The following is a 14,425-nucleotide window of genomic DNA, read 5'->3' on the forward strand; positions in this document are numbered from 1 at the left end:
AAGAGGTCAGAGTCTGAGAATTCCGGTTCCCAGAGTGTCAGTGAAAATGTGGGCCTTCCAAAGCGTAGCTCCTTTTCATCCTTTTCTTGAGCAATTTTGAGTTCAGCTTTCAATAGACCTGTCCAAAACCAAAATTTTTGGAGTAGTCTCACATACATTAAATGCTCTTTTTTGAGATGCTTGTTTCTTCACTGCAACATCACTTGGTTTCCATCTTTTGTCTGTTAGTGATAGTATTTTCAAGTTGCAACTGTGTTGACTGAGTATAATGTCTTATTTAGTGTCAAGAAAATGAGTTTGATGCTGGGCTATACAAAGTTCTGGGGAAAGGCCAGTCAGATAATTTCACATTGATGTCAACAGATGCCTTTTGCTTCCCTGACAAGATTCAGTAAAATTTGTCTAATCTGAAGATAATTTTGATATTTGAGCTTTGAGATGCATCAACGAAGGGCCTGCACCTTTCAAGGAAAACAGAGCAGCCAGGCTTTCCAACTACAAAATTATTTTTGTTGCATCTTTCAGAAACTCTATGCACTGTTCTTCCACTGGTTTTCACCAGGTTTGGTTCAGGTGCAAAATGGAAGGAGCTACAGAAGTATTTTCCAGGGGGGGAGGGGGAATAAATCACCATTTATACATTTTTTTTTTTCCAATCCCCAAGTTTTAGGTTTTTTGGCAGCGTAGTTGCTAGTGAGTCCTTTGAGACAGTAATGTGTACAAACATCTTTTCTCCATGAAGTTTAATGAATTTCATTTCTGCTGCCCCTTGCTTTTGTTTACCAGTTCAAGAATACATGTATGAAATCTAAAGTGAATTTCCTTGTTTTTTGGCAACTCTGACACTTGGTGATGATGATGATTCTAAATCTTTTGTACGATGTGGCATTGTGCATGAGTAAGCTACAAGTTAAAGGATTGTGCAAACAAATTAAAACCTGATGGTTAGCTGCAAGTATGTTCATGAGAAATAGAATTACCAGAATCATTTCCTGTAAGCTGAAATTCTCTGGCTTTTAGTGTTGCAATGCCAAATGACTTTGGCCTAAGCTGATAAAAATGAGCAAATGTAATGAAATGAACATATAAGAAATGCTTGTGATTTAATAATCTATTTACAACTAAGACAGTGGTATTTACTTGTAGTCTCACAGAATAATTTCCTTGTAGTACTGGAGAAATTTTCTAATGTAAAATGCGAAGATTAATTACAGAATTCTGAAGCACCTGTCATTTCTTTGAAGCACAGCATTAACATTGTGCTAGTGTGCCTCGCACAGCCTTTTAAAGGACAGATTTTCCCTCTGATAGCTTTATATAAGGAAAACTTCTGTCTTGGTAGAGATTTTGCAAAAAATATGTGGTAAAAAATATGTATGCTACATGACCTGAGCTGACTAGGAAGCTATTAGAACATGGTATCTATCTTTTCAACTTCTTTGTAAAATAAATGTAAAATGTTTCTATTGACGAATCCTGAGTCTTTAGCCAAAGATGAAGTAAGCTCAATTTCATTAAAACAAAATGCAGTTAAGGTAATAAGATAATAAAAGATTTAAGATGATAACTGAACTTGATCAACAGCCTTGCTGCAAGTATTTTATTACGTTAAAAGGATGCAAAGATATATAGCTAAGAAATATTTTTATGTTCTTTCTATCTGTAGTCCGTCTCCATTTTTCAAGAGAAGGCAGGTTTTTATTGGACCAAACTACAGTTACAGTGTATGGGTGTATTAAAACTTCCCTGCATTTCTCACATCCACTTTTATTCAAATACTGCTTGAAAATTACCGTTAAAAGTAGCTAGTGTTTATACCAACAGGTCAAAATAGGTCTTTTCCAAACTCTGTTACGGGTTTCCTAGTGTTTAATTTTCTTTTTTTTTTTTTTTTTAAGTTCATTGCCATGATTTTATCTTCTCACCAGTCATTATTCAACTACTCTATTCAGGGAGCATAAACTATCCTGTACAGTTAATGACACAGGGTTCCTAGAGGAAAAGTAGGATGTGATTATGATAGGTTAAGGCTGCTGTTCCTTACTCAAGGTTTCTTGACTTTGCAAAAATAAAAATTAAAAAGTAGCAAGTCAGCTGTTTTTGTGATAAATTCCTGTCTAGTGGTCTGTTTGTTTGGGAAATGTCTGTCCCCTTAGAACCTCTGCATTTGCTGCTAACTATGCTATGCTGTATGTTCAAGAATAGCATGATGCAGCTAGTACTGGAATCTTGTAAAATATGTCATCAACTTAGACATGAGTCAAATGCTGACCAAGCAACTGATGTATCTTATTTCATTTTTTCCCCCTTTCCCTCCCGTTTTTCCCCAGAGAATTATTTCAAGAAATTGATGGGTGTGTAGGTTTATCGCACGAACCTGCTGACCAAGACTATGAAAGCTTGAAATGCTGAGTTGAGTCTATCCTTGGGGATGTATAAACTTTTTGCCACCCTCATATTTGATTTTGCTAGTCACAAGAATGACATATTCAAAAGAGAAAGTTTATAGATGATGCACACTGGGATGTTTTGCCTAAAGAGGTAATAATAGCATAGGGTCTGATATTTCATAATGGGCTAGGAGAAATTAAAGGGGAAAGCATAGACTGCTTAGAGCTGTTTGTGTAGAATTAATATTAAGTAATAAAATCAATCAAACTTGTGGATTATTCTGCTTAAATACGTCAATTTTCTAGAGTTTTCTTGTCTTATATCAGACATAATCAAGGTACTGTGTCTGCTTGTGATTTCTTTTATTGTCAAATGGAATCCATGGCCAGTGTACTTCATGAGATTTTTTTTAAACCTGTTATCAAGCATTTAAGATCAACAAAATAATCATATTCCGAATGTGTTTTTAATTCTGGTTTAAAAATAATTTATATACCTGAAAGAAAAACTAGCGTTGAAAGGCAAACAGTTTAGCTGAAGCTTCCTCATGAGAGAATTTGTCCATTTACATGTAATAAATGTGATTTTTACACTTGCAATTATAGCTTACTAATGGAATTATTTGTTTTTGTGGGAAAAGCTGGATTATGTGAAAATAAGCAGGTACTGATCTGAAAGAAGACTCTAAATTAATGACCTTGCTAAGCTAAAGCTGTATGAAATGAACTAACTAAAGCTGTGAAGTAGTGAAATAAGCCTTTTTTAACACATCAGATACTGATGGAAATTGCTGGCAATTCCTGATATTGTTAATAACATCTTTTGAGAACTATTTAGCTGGCCATCAGGTTGATAATTCTGAGTCAAATTTGTTTCTATGAATGAAAATCTGGCTTCTTATAGTCTTATGTTTAACAAAGGTTCTTGTGTTATTTTAACTTGTGTTATTTTACTGGTATTATGTTTTTTCTTACTGAAAAGATGATGCTGTAAACTTATCAGGCTCATATGTATGCTGAGTAGATAGGTTTCCACTAGGATGAAAAGAATGTGAAGAATCTAAGTTGCACTAGGACAGCCGGGGATCCTGACAAGTTTCATGTTTGTAGTAGTGACTAGGGCTTGAAATAGTTTGTGGGTTTTTTCTTTAACTGGACTTCCAGAACTAGATGTGTTTTTGTAAAGTGCTCTCATCAGTAATCTTTTCCCTGTAAGCTGTCTGTTCTTTGAGCCTGTATTAGCTGCTAGTTTCCACCGATTAAATACCCATTACACAAGGAAGTTAAGGTTGTATTTTGGAAAGAGACAGTGAAAGTCTTTCCCTGTTGTCACTTTCCAGTGTAACTGTTTGGATAGACTATCAAGAATTCTTATAAGAAAAATATTTTGGTTAGCCACTCAATCTTATAAGTGAAGCAGCTGAGATTTTTCAGGGTAACCACTGGTTCTTAAAAGCCATCATTTCTTTCAGTTACTAATTCATATTCTGCTGCTTCTTCTCTATACTTTATTCTGTATCTACTGTCCCAATTTATTTAAAGTAAGTTTATTTATTCTGTCCCATGTATAGTTATCATTTATTATGTTAATTCTTAGGCAAAAATTTCCTCACTGTCTTTTGAATTCAAGCATTGTTTAGCCTAGTGTCTATTTTATTTTAGGAGTGGAATACAGAAAATATGTAAAACATATCACAGTCGTTATGGGTAGTTGTGTTGTCTCTGAGAAAACAAAAGGCTATTGTACCATGTCATTTTACCTTCTATGTGTTTCAGACTCTTTTCAATTTTCAGTGAAAACCTGGAAAAGATAATGATACAGCTCATGTGACATATTTCTTGTCTAGACACCAACTTATTTTTATTTACTTTTTTTGAATGCCTTTAACAAAAGCTCTGTAAGGGGAGAGATTCTATCCAGTTACTGTTTGAATCTCAGATGATAGTTTTTATTCTTTCTTTTTTTTCTTTACACTAAAGAGCAGAGTCTCTAGAAGCTGAGAAGCACTCCACTGCTTCCAGTCTCCTTTAGACCGTGCATATTCAAGGCACTTGATCCACAAGTGTGCAATTGTTCTGGTGTTTCCCTGACATGCTGAATTTTGTTTGTGCGCACAGTAAGACTGCACTGAAGCTCTGTACCATTGGAAACAGGATCATGAACTTACTTATGGGTCCAGTCTGTAGATTAGGTTGGGACCACTCATTCTCTTTACCACTGCTTTCCCACTGTCCAGTGGGAGAGTGACTGTCAGTTACCTCTGAAATATGTCCATCAGTTGGGTGCTGTTGTTATTGCTTGACTAGATCATGAGCTTTGACCCTTAGTAGAGTATATGCACATACAAGTATATAGCGTATACAGCGGCCTGTGGTTGATCAAATCTCCCTAAAACCACATGTGGGGTTAGACAGCACTTGAGACAAAATGTTCCTGCATTTTTCTTGAGCACCAGATCACCCAAAGTTTTTATTAGAGTAGCTAAATCCTCCCTTGGGTGCCAAAATGAAGGATGTTACTCAGAGTTGATAGAAGTAACATCTCAGTTAATACAGGTAGGCTATATTGATCTCTGGGGTGAGTTCCCTCTTTCTTGATCCTTGCATCTATAGTCTGATGTTCTGACTTCATAGACTTTTGCAAATATAGAGTCCCCATATCTGTAAGTACCCAAGCAGTGGCTGGACATGCTCTTGGACAACTTGTTCTACCTCGCCTTGTTTTTATTCAAACTTGGAGAAAAAGATCTCAAGAGGCCTTCTCCAACCTCAACTTGACTATAAGATATGATATTACACAAAGTTTGTAACTAAAAAAAACTTGTAAAATTGCGAAGCCTCAAATATTGTTTTTTGTCTTGCAGCAGCTTGTATAGCTGTATAAGTAGCTTGTAAGATGCAATTGCAGCATGCTGTTGAAATAACCACCTTTTAATTTTGAAGTGGATGCTGAGCTATGTCCAGATATTTTGATAAAATTTCCTGGAAAGACGAGCATTTCTTGTGGGACTGTAATTTCTTTTGGAGCTAGTATTTATGGAATATATAACAGTGAACAACAGGTGACCTTAAAGTGACAACTGTTTGAGTTTTGTGATAAGGCAAGGTCACTAAAAGCCAAATGCATTGCAGTATTCAAACTCCATGAAGTCATAGTTGAAACTTGCTTTAGACTTACAAATCAATGCCTAAGGCAGGCTGTTGCTGATGTATTTTTATCATCTGGCCTTGAATGTCCTATTGCATTATATATATATCCAAAGTTTTATGAGAGACAGATATGAAGCTGAGTAGAGTAGGAGAAGAGTTATTTTGAAAAAGCTTTATTCATTTCAAAGTAAGAACTGTGTGCGTCTTGATAGTTTTTTGTTGGATGAAGGCAGATGGGAAGAAATGTTATGTTCCAAACCAGGGAAGTCTTTATTGCAGTTTGTTTGGATCATTTTAACCTTTGGCAACACCCAAGATTGATGCTTGAAAATGTTTAGTTAATATTTTAACTATTTTACAGAAATCCAGAACATATACTTGGTCTCTTCATTACAATGTTAAGAGAAATGCAACAAACTTTTCTTAATTGGACAATGGTGCTTTCGTTGTGTCAATAGAACAGAGAAAGCATGAAGTGAATGATCTAAGTGCAGAAATTAATAAAAAAGCTGGCAATTAAATTGAATTCTTACTCTGCTTTTAGGTAAAGGAAAAAAAAAACAATAAAGACAACCATGATGATCGCTTAGCTATGTGGATACTAAAATTCATTTTGTATTTATCATTTATGAAGTACTCATCATTGATTTCCTTTGTTGGTTTGGGTTGGCTGATTTGCTTTTTTGGAGGAGGACAAAGGATGTTCCTATTTATTTTTCTGATTCTTATAGAAGTGGCAACAGAGTAAATTCCTCCCTCCCCCAAGCTGCTCAACAAATATTTAATTAGTCATGAAAGATTTTGCTCCCTTTTTACTGTTTTGCCCTGCAGAACTGAAGGAGACTATCCTTCAGATAGTTTAAGCTATCAGTGTGTAAACTGTTTGCTGGAGCACCTGTAAATCATTTGTACAGTATAAAGGGACTAATTAGGACTAATTAAAAATCCAAAGTCCTACATGTGTTTACAATGATGATTTTTAAGTGTAACAATCATGGTTTGGGGTTTTTTTATTTGGGGGGGAGGGGAGAGTTGCACTAAATTCTGACCTGAGGCAAGCAAACTAATACACAAGAGTCCAGGTGTTGGCAAATAATATCAGCATTAAATACCACTAAATGTCAGTGCACTTTACTCTTGGTTTTCCATAAATTGATCAAGATAGGAAAAATTCTACTCACAATCATTTTGCTGAGGATTGCGTGAAGTTTTATCTCGATCTCTTGACTTTAAAGGATTTTTGAGTGAGAAGTTTTATGTAACTCTCAACTGATTCTGAAGTCCTACAAGAAACACTATTCTTTTGAGTATTCCTATTCAGTACTTGTTCCCTATGGATGGTTTTCATCCACAAGATTCTCATGGTCTTGCATAGAATGAGATTTTTGTAGAAAGAGAGCAATATGGCCAGTTAATATTTGACAGGATCAATTTCTGTTGCTGCTTTAAACCTTTAATTTTCCTTCACTATTATAAGTTGATAGACCATTTTCATTCTTTTGCCGGGAATGCACTTTGATGAAATGTATGAAACCTTTTTCAGTGTGTTTCTGTTTCTATTCATGTCAAATTATTTCTGTATACAAAAGTTTTAGAGAATAAATTGTTCATTTATAGCTTTTAAGATTGTCTGAAAAAAAAATCATTAAGATTTGATTAATTTAGAAATAGATTTATAGCAGTGAAGGGGATAAAAAATAGATGCTCACTGCCTTCTCCGTCTTTTTTTTATTATTATTTCTTTACTTTTCTGGGGAAGAATGTGCTACCAAGATCTTATGGTACTTTTCTTTTTCTTTTTCTTTTTCTTTTTCTTTTTCTTTTTCTTTTTCTTTTTCTTTTTCTTTTTCTTTTTCTTTTTCTTTTTCTTTTTCTTTTTCTTTTTCTTTTTCTTTTTCTTTTTCTTTTTCTTTTTCTTTTTCTTTTTCTTTTTCTTTTTCTTTTTCTTTTTCTTTTTCTTTTTCTTTTTCTTTTTCTTTTTCTTTTTCTTTTCCTTTTTCTTTTTCTTTTTCTTTTTTTTTGCACTGATCTTACTCTGTCTGACTGTACAGTACTCTGCAGGAGAAAACTGTGCAGGTCTGAAGGTTTATTTTTTATTTTTCTGACACTGCACTGGCCAGAACTGTAGAAGATAAAAGCATTCTCTGTCTCCATTTCTCTCTTCACACACATGCACACACCCCTCCCTTAGCCTGATGATGCATTGAGTAACAGCTGGCAGCTTTGTTAGTTGTTTTGAAAGCTAGAAAAACCCTTTTTGTACTGTAGAGACTCTATGCTGTTTGGGAAATAAGTGATATTGTATGCCGTGTCAGTTTATTGGCTGCTTTCTCAGTGCTCTTTTGGAAAATCCCTGTAGCCCTCATTCATTTCTTCTCACCATTCCCTTCCCCCACTTTCATCTTATGGAAGATACCTCCAGTTTTTCTACTGTCATGCTGCTTGAAGAGCTTTTGCCTTTTCACATCCAAATGTTGTTCCCAAAGGACCATCTAGAAATTGTTCAACCTGACTCATGTGAAACTGAGCTAAAGCTCTACTGATCAAAAGAGTTTATAACTGTTTTTCTGAGAAAATAAAGTCTGACACTGTAATTTCCATTTGAAAACAGCTAACATCTGTGGAAAGTACATAACCAATGCCTGAGGAATTTCTGCGGACTTCAAGTCCATGTCATGTTTGACTTTTTCAGTTCTTCTATAGAAGAGAGAGGCGAAAAAAATTCCACAGAGGCGTCAGACCCAAAACCCAGCTAGTTTTGGTTTCTGCATGCACTGACAGTATCAAAGAAACTGTCTTCTTGTCTTTCTGCTGTTCTCCCTTTTTTTTCTTTGAGAACACTGAACTCACAGCGCATGTTCCCCTGTCACTTGATACACTGTAGCTGAGCTTTCATCTTGAATGAAACTACTGAGTTAAGAATTGAATCAGTAGATTAGCTCCATGTTTGTACTGATCCCAGCACATTTATACAACTGACATTTTAGATTTATTTCTTAACTTAATTGAAGCTTTTTTAATAAACTGAAGGTAAGTTTTCAGGACAGGTGACAGATGACAGATCAGTTCACTGTTCGATTAAAGGCTTGTCACAAAAGTTGTGTGTACATGTTTAGTTTTCATTGTTTTCTGCCTTTATAGTCTTACTAAGTAATGTTCCTCTCTTCATAGGTTTTAACACCTCAGTTTAGGCCAGACTCAGAGTAGGAAATGCCCTGTTTGCAGAGGCATTTTTATTGTTTTCTTGTGTGGATAGAAACAGGTTATAAGATACCAAAACATGTTTCCTAGTTTTATGGTTGTATCACTAAGACTATCTGTGCATGTAAGAACTGTCCTAAATCATGAGTATTTCAATCCATGATCTTACTATCTTAAAACTGCTAAGAATACAACTTCCAAATCTCTTTAGGTTGTCACTTTTCTTAATTTTGAAAGTGAAAGGATGTTTACAGCTGATGGAAGACCATTCCTACCTGATGTGCAAGTAAAGTGAAAAATTTCCTTGTTAGGATTCAGAGATTCTCCTTCCCACACTGTAAGCAGCTTTTAATATTTTAATTTATTCCAGTTGATTGGAGAGGATATAGCAAGGTCATTATAATGCAGAAAGAAAAGAATGGGACAAACCTTAGAAATGGCTGTGTTTCTCTTACTATTAATTATGAGAAGAAATTTGGAAATCAATGTAATAATGTAGGCATATGCCCATGTCTTGTTCATGTGCTCTCAACCAATAGTTTACATCCATGGGGGCTACATCTACTCTGTCTTTGGTGTAGCAGACACAGACCTTACTTAATAACAAAAATAAGCAAAGAAAACCTCTTTTTAATATTAATCAATGTAATTTTTTTTCATATTACGCTTTCAATTTAGAGAAGAATTGGGTATCTATGAACTCTTCCAAATTTCTCATTTTCTTGTTAGGGATGAACAATATATGCAGTTATTGTTGTGCCTTTTTGCATCTTCGCATCTAGGAGTAATATCCAGATGACTTGTTTTTATAGTGTTTCATACTGTTTTTTATTTGAGAGTGGCTCACAACCCTCTGCATACATCCCTGTTGTGAACTGATAGCAATGGCAGACAGGTGTAAACATAATACAGTTGCTCAGATTTCCTGTTAATTTGGTCTGCAGTGGAAACACAAATATCTTAGAAGTCATCTTTTCTGAAAAATATCCTTTTGTTTTGTGACTGATACAGGCAGAGCACAGCTATTAACTAGCAATGCGACTATCTTATGGCTAAACAAAAGAATTCATAGTTGAAGGCCATTTGCACTTTGAGCTTAATTTAGGAATGCTCCTAAACAGCACTTGAATCCATATCCTATCAACTGTTCTCACCTGAAGATAGAAAAATGTTATTGTTGTGAGAAGAGTTATTGAAGTGAGCTAAGGGTTTATGTTAATGTTTCTGGATGTTTACTTCTGTTTGGCATAAAAGAAACACAGATGGTGGTTGATAGTAGTATTTACCAAATACAACTTATTAAAAAAGAAACCATACCCAAGAGATTTTCCAAATGTACTGTTATACCTGGCTGTATTCCAGGTTGTGTCTGTCTCTGTAGCAGTTCTTAGCTTCCATAGGTTAAAAACCTCTTGAAAACTTGTACTTAAGATATCCTATTAATGTTCCTTGATGTTTTTTCAAACACAATCAGGTTAAGACAGTCTAAATACTGTTGTTCATGAAACTGAATCCAGATTTATAAGAAAATGGTATCACAAGATTTTAAATGAGCAGAAAGTTCAGGACTTTACTTCTTTGCACTCTGTAATCTAAGATAGATCCCAAACTCTAGGTCTTCTGAACACTAAGGGTTGTTTTTTTTTTTTTTTGTAATTTTTTTAAGAGAAACTGAATTAAATTGAATGCACTGGTATTCAAAGTGAACCAAAATGTGTAATGTTTCCTCTCAGTGACTTCTTTAATTATATGAAATCTTCCTAACATGGCTTTCCATCTTCTTTCTAACTTTTTTTTATGAAGTCATTGTACATAATGAGTGTTAAACCTGATTCATTCAATGTCTATTCTTGGGTATGTGGCATTACACCAAACTTGTACCATACAGTCTAATAATCTATCTTTTCACTCGAGCAAAGGGACGCTTCTGAATTTTCTTATCTGTTAATACTATTTTAAATGTAGGAGTTACAGAAATGTTCTTTGGAGCAATATTTAATTTTTATCTTAGAAAAATACTTGAGTTTCTTTTTTATGTATATGCATTCATATATTATTTCACACCAGGAGAATGCATTTAAGGTAATCTCTGTATGTTCTCACTGGCATTTTGTGGATATGATGGAGTTGTTCTGGATAGCATAGACTGGACTATTTTCATAAGACACTCAACTGGAAGTTCAGCTTCCTGTGTGTGTAAACTATTGTAGCATGCCAGGATTAGTAATTCACCTTCATGAGAATGCATTCACTTACAATTTTCTATTTAATCTTGGGTTACATTTGCCTGTAATAAATTGCATATGCTCTGTGTTTTAGGCCTCAGATAATATTAGTGGATTAATGTAGTTTTGTTGATTGGTAGCTGCCTTTTCAGCTTAAAATGAAGTGTACGTTTTATAGGGTTTTCTAAATGGATAAATGCTACTCATAGTAGTGACTAGCAACCACATTTCAAAGTTATTCAAACTGCTCTGAAACAGATAAGCCTGGTGATGTTCACTGTAGCCTAATACAGCCAAATTCTGTATAAAAGTTTCTGGGAGATGTTTTTAGGCCAAAGTGACTCATAAGGAGAGGGGAACAAACATGAATTATTTCCCTTCTGTCTTTGCATACATTCATCATCTCTCTGCATTGTCGCCAAAGAAATAATTTCCTTATGCCAAGAAAATAAGAATCGTTTAATAAATCTAAAAGTCCTGTTGTCTTTCTTCATCTCACTGTAAGACTTCTTCACTTCTCTTCATGGCTGTTAACAGTGTTTTGCTTTTATTACTTGCTCTAGTTATTTCCAGGGTTTCCCCTGGCTTTCTCTCAGAATGTTGCAATGATTGATGTAGGGAAAGGGAGTGGGGAGGGAAATGTGTGAAGCATACGGCTGCATTGCACCTGCTGTCCCTGGAGTGGGCCAGACACAGTACTGAGTTGCTTTTATTTCAAGTCCCCATCTGTAGTAAGGCAAAATGTATGTCAGTTTTGAATTGTGCTCTGATGATCTCGTTTGCTGTCATAATTCAAACAGACAACCATTAAGAGACTACAAATGCAGGCAACAGCCTTGTGCAGTCACTTGCGTTGGTTTCTTTCTGATACAAGGGAGAACATCTACAAACAGAAGAGCGGTTCAGTCTTCATCTTCTGTTCTTTTGAGCCTATGCTGGAAGACCTTCTGAAAGAGTGAAAGACAAAAATAAAAATGAAGTTCATAAGACAACAGCACTCACAACTTTGGGTAGTAGCTGTAGGCAATAGTGCCCTGTATTGAGGAGGAATTTTGTTAGCAGCACCACACCTAAGCCAGCAAGCCTTTCTGATGGCGTGGGCTGTTTTGTGTTAAGGAAGTGCCATACAAATAAAACTGTCCCCCACTCTAAGCCCTTATCTCTGCCCAGTGCTGCAGCATGCTCTCACCCTGCTGGCGAGCTAGCTCCAAGATCTTCACTGTACTCTGCAGAGGTGTGCTGGCTGGCAGTTTGGTGTAAAAAGCTGGCAGATGGATGTTAGTCATCCCGAAGTCTTGAACCACAGTCACGTTTGTTGACCTTGGAATAAAATGCTGTATTCCACTCCCAGCTACTTCACTCACCTGCTCCTTTCCTCTCTCCAAAGACTTTTTGTAGAATTAGTCACTGTTAAGAGGTTGTTTGAGGTTCGACAAATGAAGGCTCTGGGTAGCCTGTAAGTTATCTCGGGTATGCCCTCTGGTGTCGAGAAGTGGCATTGCTGATACAGAGAATCTTTTGGAGTGAGGGTGTGAATTGCAATGTTCTAATAAAAGCTGCTGAAGAACGGTACAGTGAACAAGCCTAGGGCACAGAAAATGTGGCTGAAGAAAGAAGGCGTATTATATTTCTTGTGAGTTAGAGAAGGAAGTTTAAAGTACTTGACTGGGGACGTGAATGAGTAGTGAGAAAGGGGTATCATTTATGGCACAGAAGTTTGTATTGTGGTGATGTTTTGAGATAACTAAATCTGTACCAGAAAGATGTGTTGTGACACATTGTGTTCATATTTCTGTACAAAACCAGTAAATATAACTTGGTAAGCATGAGAGCAATTGGTCAGTAGAGTTCTGGTACTATCTTCAGAAGTGGATGCTGCTTCCAATCTGTGTTAAAGACAGATATCTGTTATCAACTAAAATAGCCACTGGCATCAACATTCATGTTCTATCTTGTCCTGTATTAATAGACCCCAGACTTGACATCTGAATTCACTGATCCAGATTGTCATCTTAAGGTATCTTCACAAATTGGAAAATATTGTGGAGAGAGATTTCAGGAGACCAGGAAAGGTTGAATTCTGTGGTGAAAGGTTGTAATGAAATATTGAGAGACAGACTCTGTATAGTGTGGATGGTGAAGCACATCTTCCAATGCAAACTAAAATTCTAAAATAGAGCTGTTGGTTGGTCTTTGCTCTCACTGGGGCAGTGGGAACAAACTGGAACACAGGAAATTCCATCTGAATATGAGAAAGAACCTCCTTACTGTGAGAGTGACAGAGCACTGGCACAGATTGTCCAGTAAAGTGGTGGAGTCTCCTTCTCTGGAGATGATCAACACCCACCAGGCTGATTTCCTATGCAACTTGCTGTAGGGAGCTTGCTTTAGCAGGGAGGTTAGTCTTGATGAGCTTCAGAAGTCTTTCCAACCCCTACTGTTACGAGTCTGTGATTTAAAGTTTGTTTTGAATCATCTAGTTGTAATCCAGAGTTGTTTAGGCTATCCTAAAGTCAGTGTAATTCGAAGAAAATGTATGTTTACTGAGATACTTTTTGATTCATGCAGTTATTGTGTTGTATGAGCTTGATATTGTCATATGCCTTTATATCTTTTGCTCTTTGCTTTTGCCTGCATTTTGGTATAAAAAGATACTGTTTATGCAGAAAATGATAAATATTTAAATCATTTAAAGATCTGATGGAAGGAAAGACATAGTCAAGACATGTTTGAGACAAATGTTATGGAGATATTCCATTAATTCTGCATTTGTGTTAACTATCTGAAGTGGCACAAATGTATTGATGATGGAAGAAATAAAAGTAGCTTTCTTCAGACAGTAGTGCCTTTCAGAACCCAGTAGCTACACAGCACTCAAAAGGACAGAGTGGGTTTTGCTACGGGTATTGTGTAAGTTTAGGCAGCTCATTTCTATCAAGATGTAACTGTAAGGAGGAAGCCTTCCAAGATAAAGCCCTTTAAACTAATGTTTATTTAAATGTGTTGAGTACATATTCAAGTAAGCTGTTTTAGATATAGAGTTTTAAAGTACATCTTATAACACAGAATGTATTTTAGAGTATACTTCTATTTAGTTCATACAGAGTGTGATCAGCTAGTTGGTTGGGTGGTTGGATGATTGACATCAGAGAGTAGTGGTTGATGGATCATGCTCCACCTGAATGCCAGTAACAAGGGGAGTACCACATCTTAGGACCTGTCCAGTAACTTTTTCTCAGTGATCTGGAGGAGATAACAGGGGACTCTCATCAAGTTTTCAGGGGACACAAAACTGGGACAACCAGGTGAATGCACTTGAGGGTGGGGATTCTATCCAGAGCAACCTAGACATTCTGGAGGAATGAGACAACAGGAACCTTAAAAAAAATTCAACAAGGTCTTCTGCAAAATCTCCCACCTGAGATGGAATAGCCCCTGTAGTGATATACGCTGAGGTCT

This window comes from Cyrtonyx montezumae, unplaced genomic scaffold, assembly GCF_038088225.1.
Source record: "Cyrtonyx montezumae isolate F1298 unplaced genomic scaffold, pur_monq_1.0 scaffold_3, whole genome shotgun sequence".
Taxonomy (NCBI): Eukaryota; Metazoa; Chordata; class Aves; order Galliformes; family Odontophoridae; genus Cyrtonyx; species Cyrtonyx montezumae.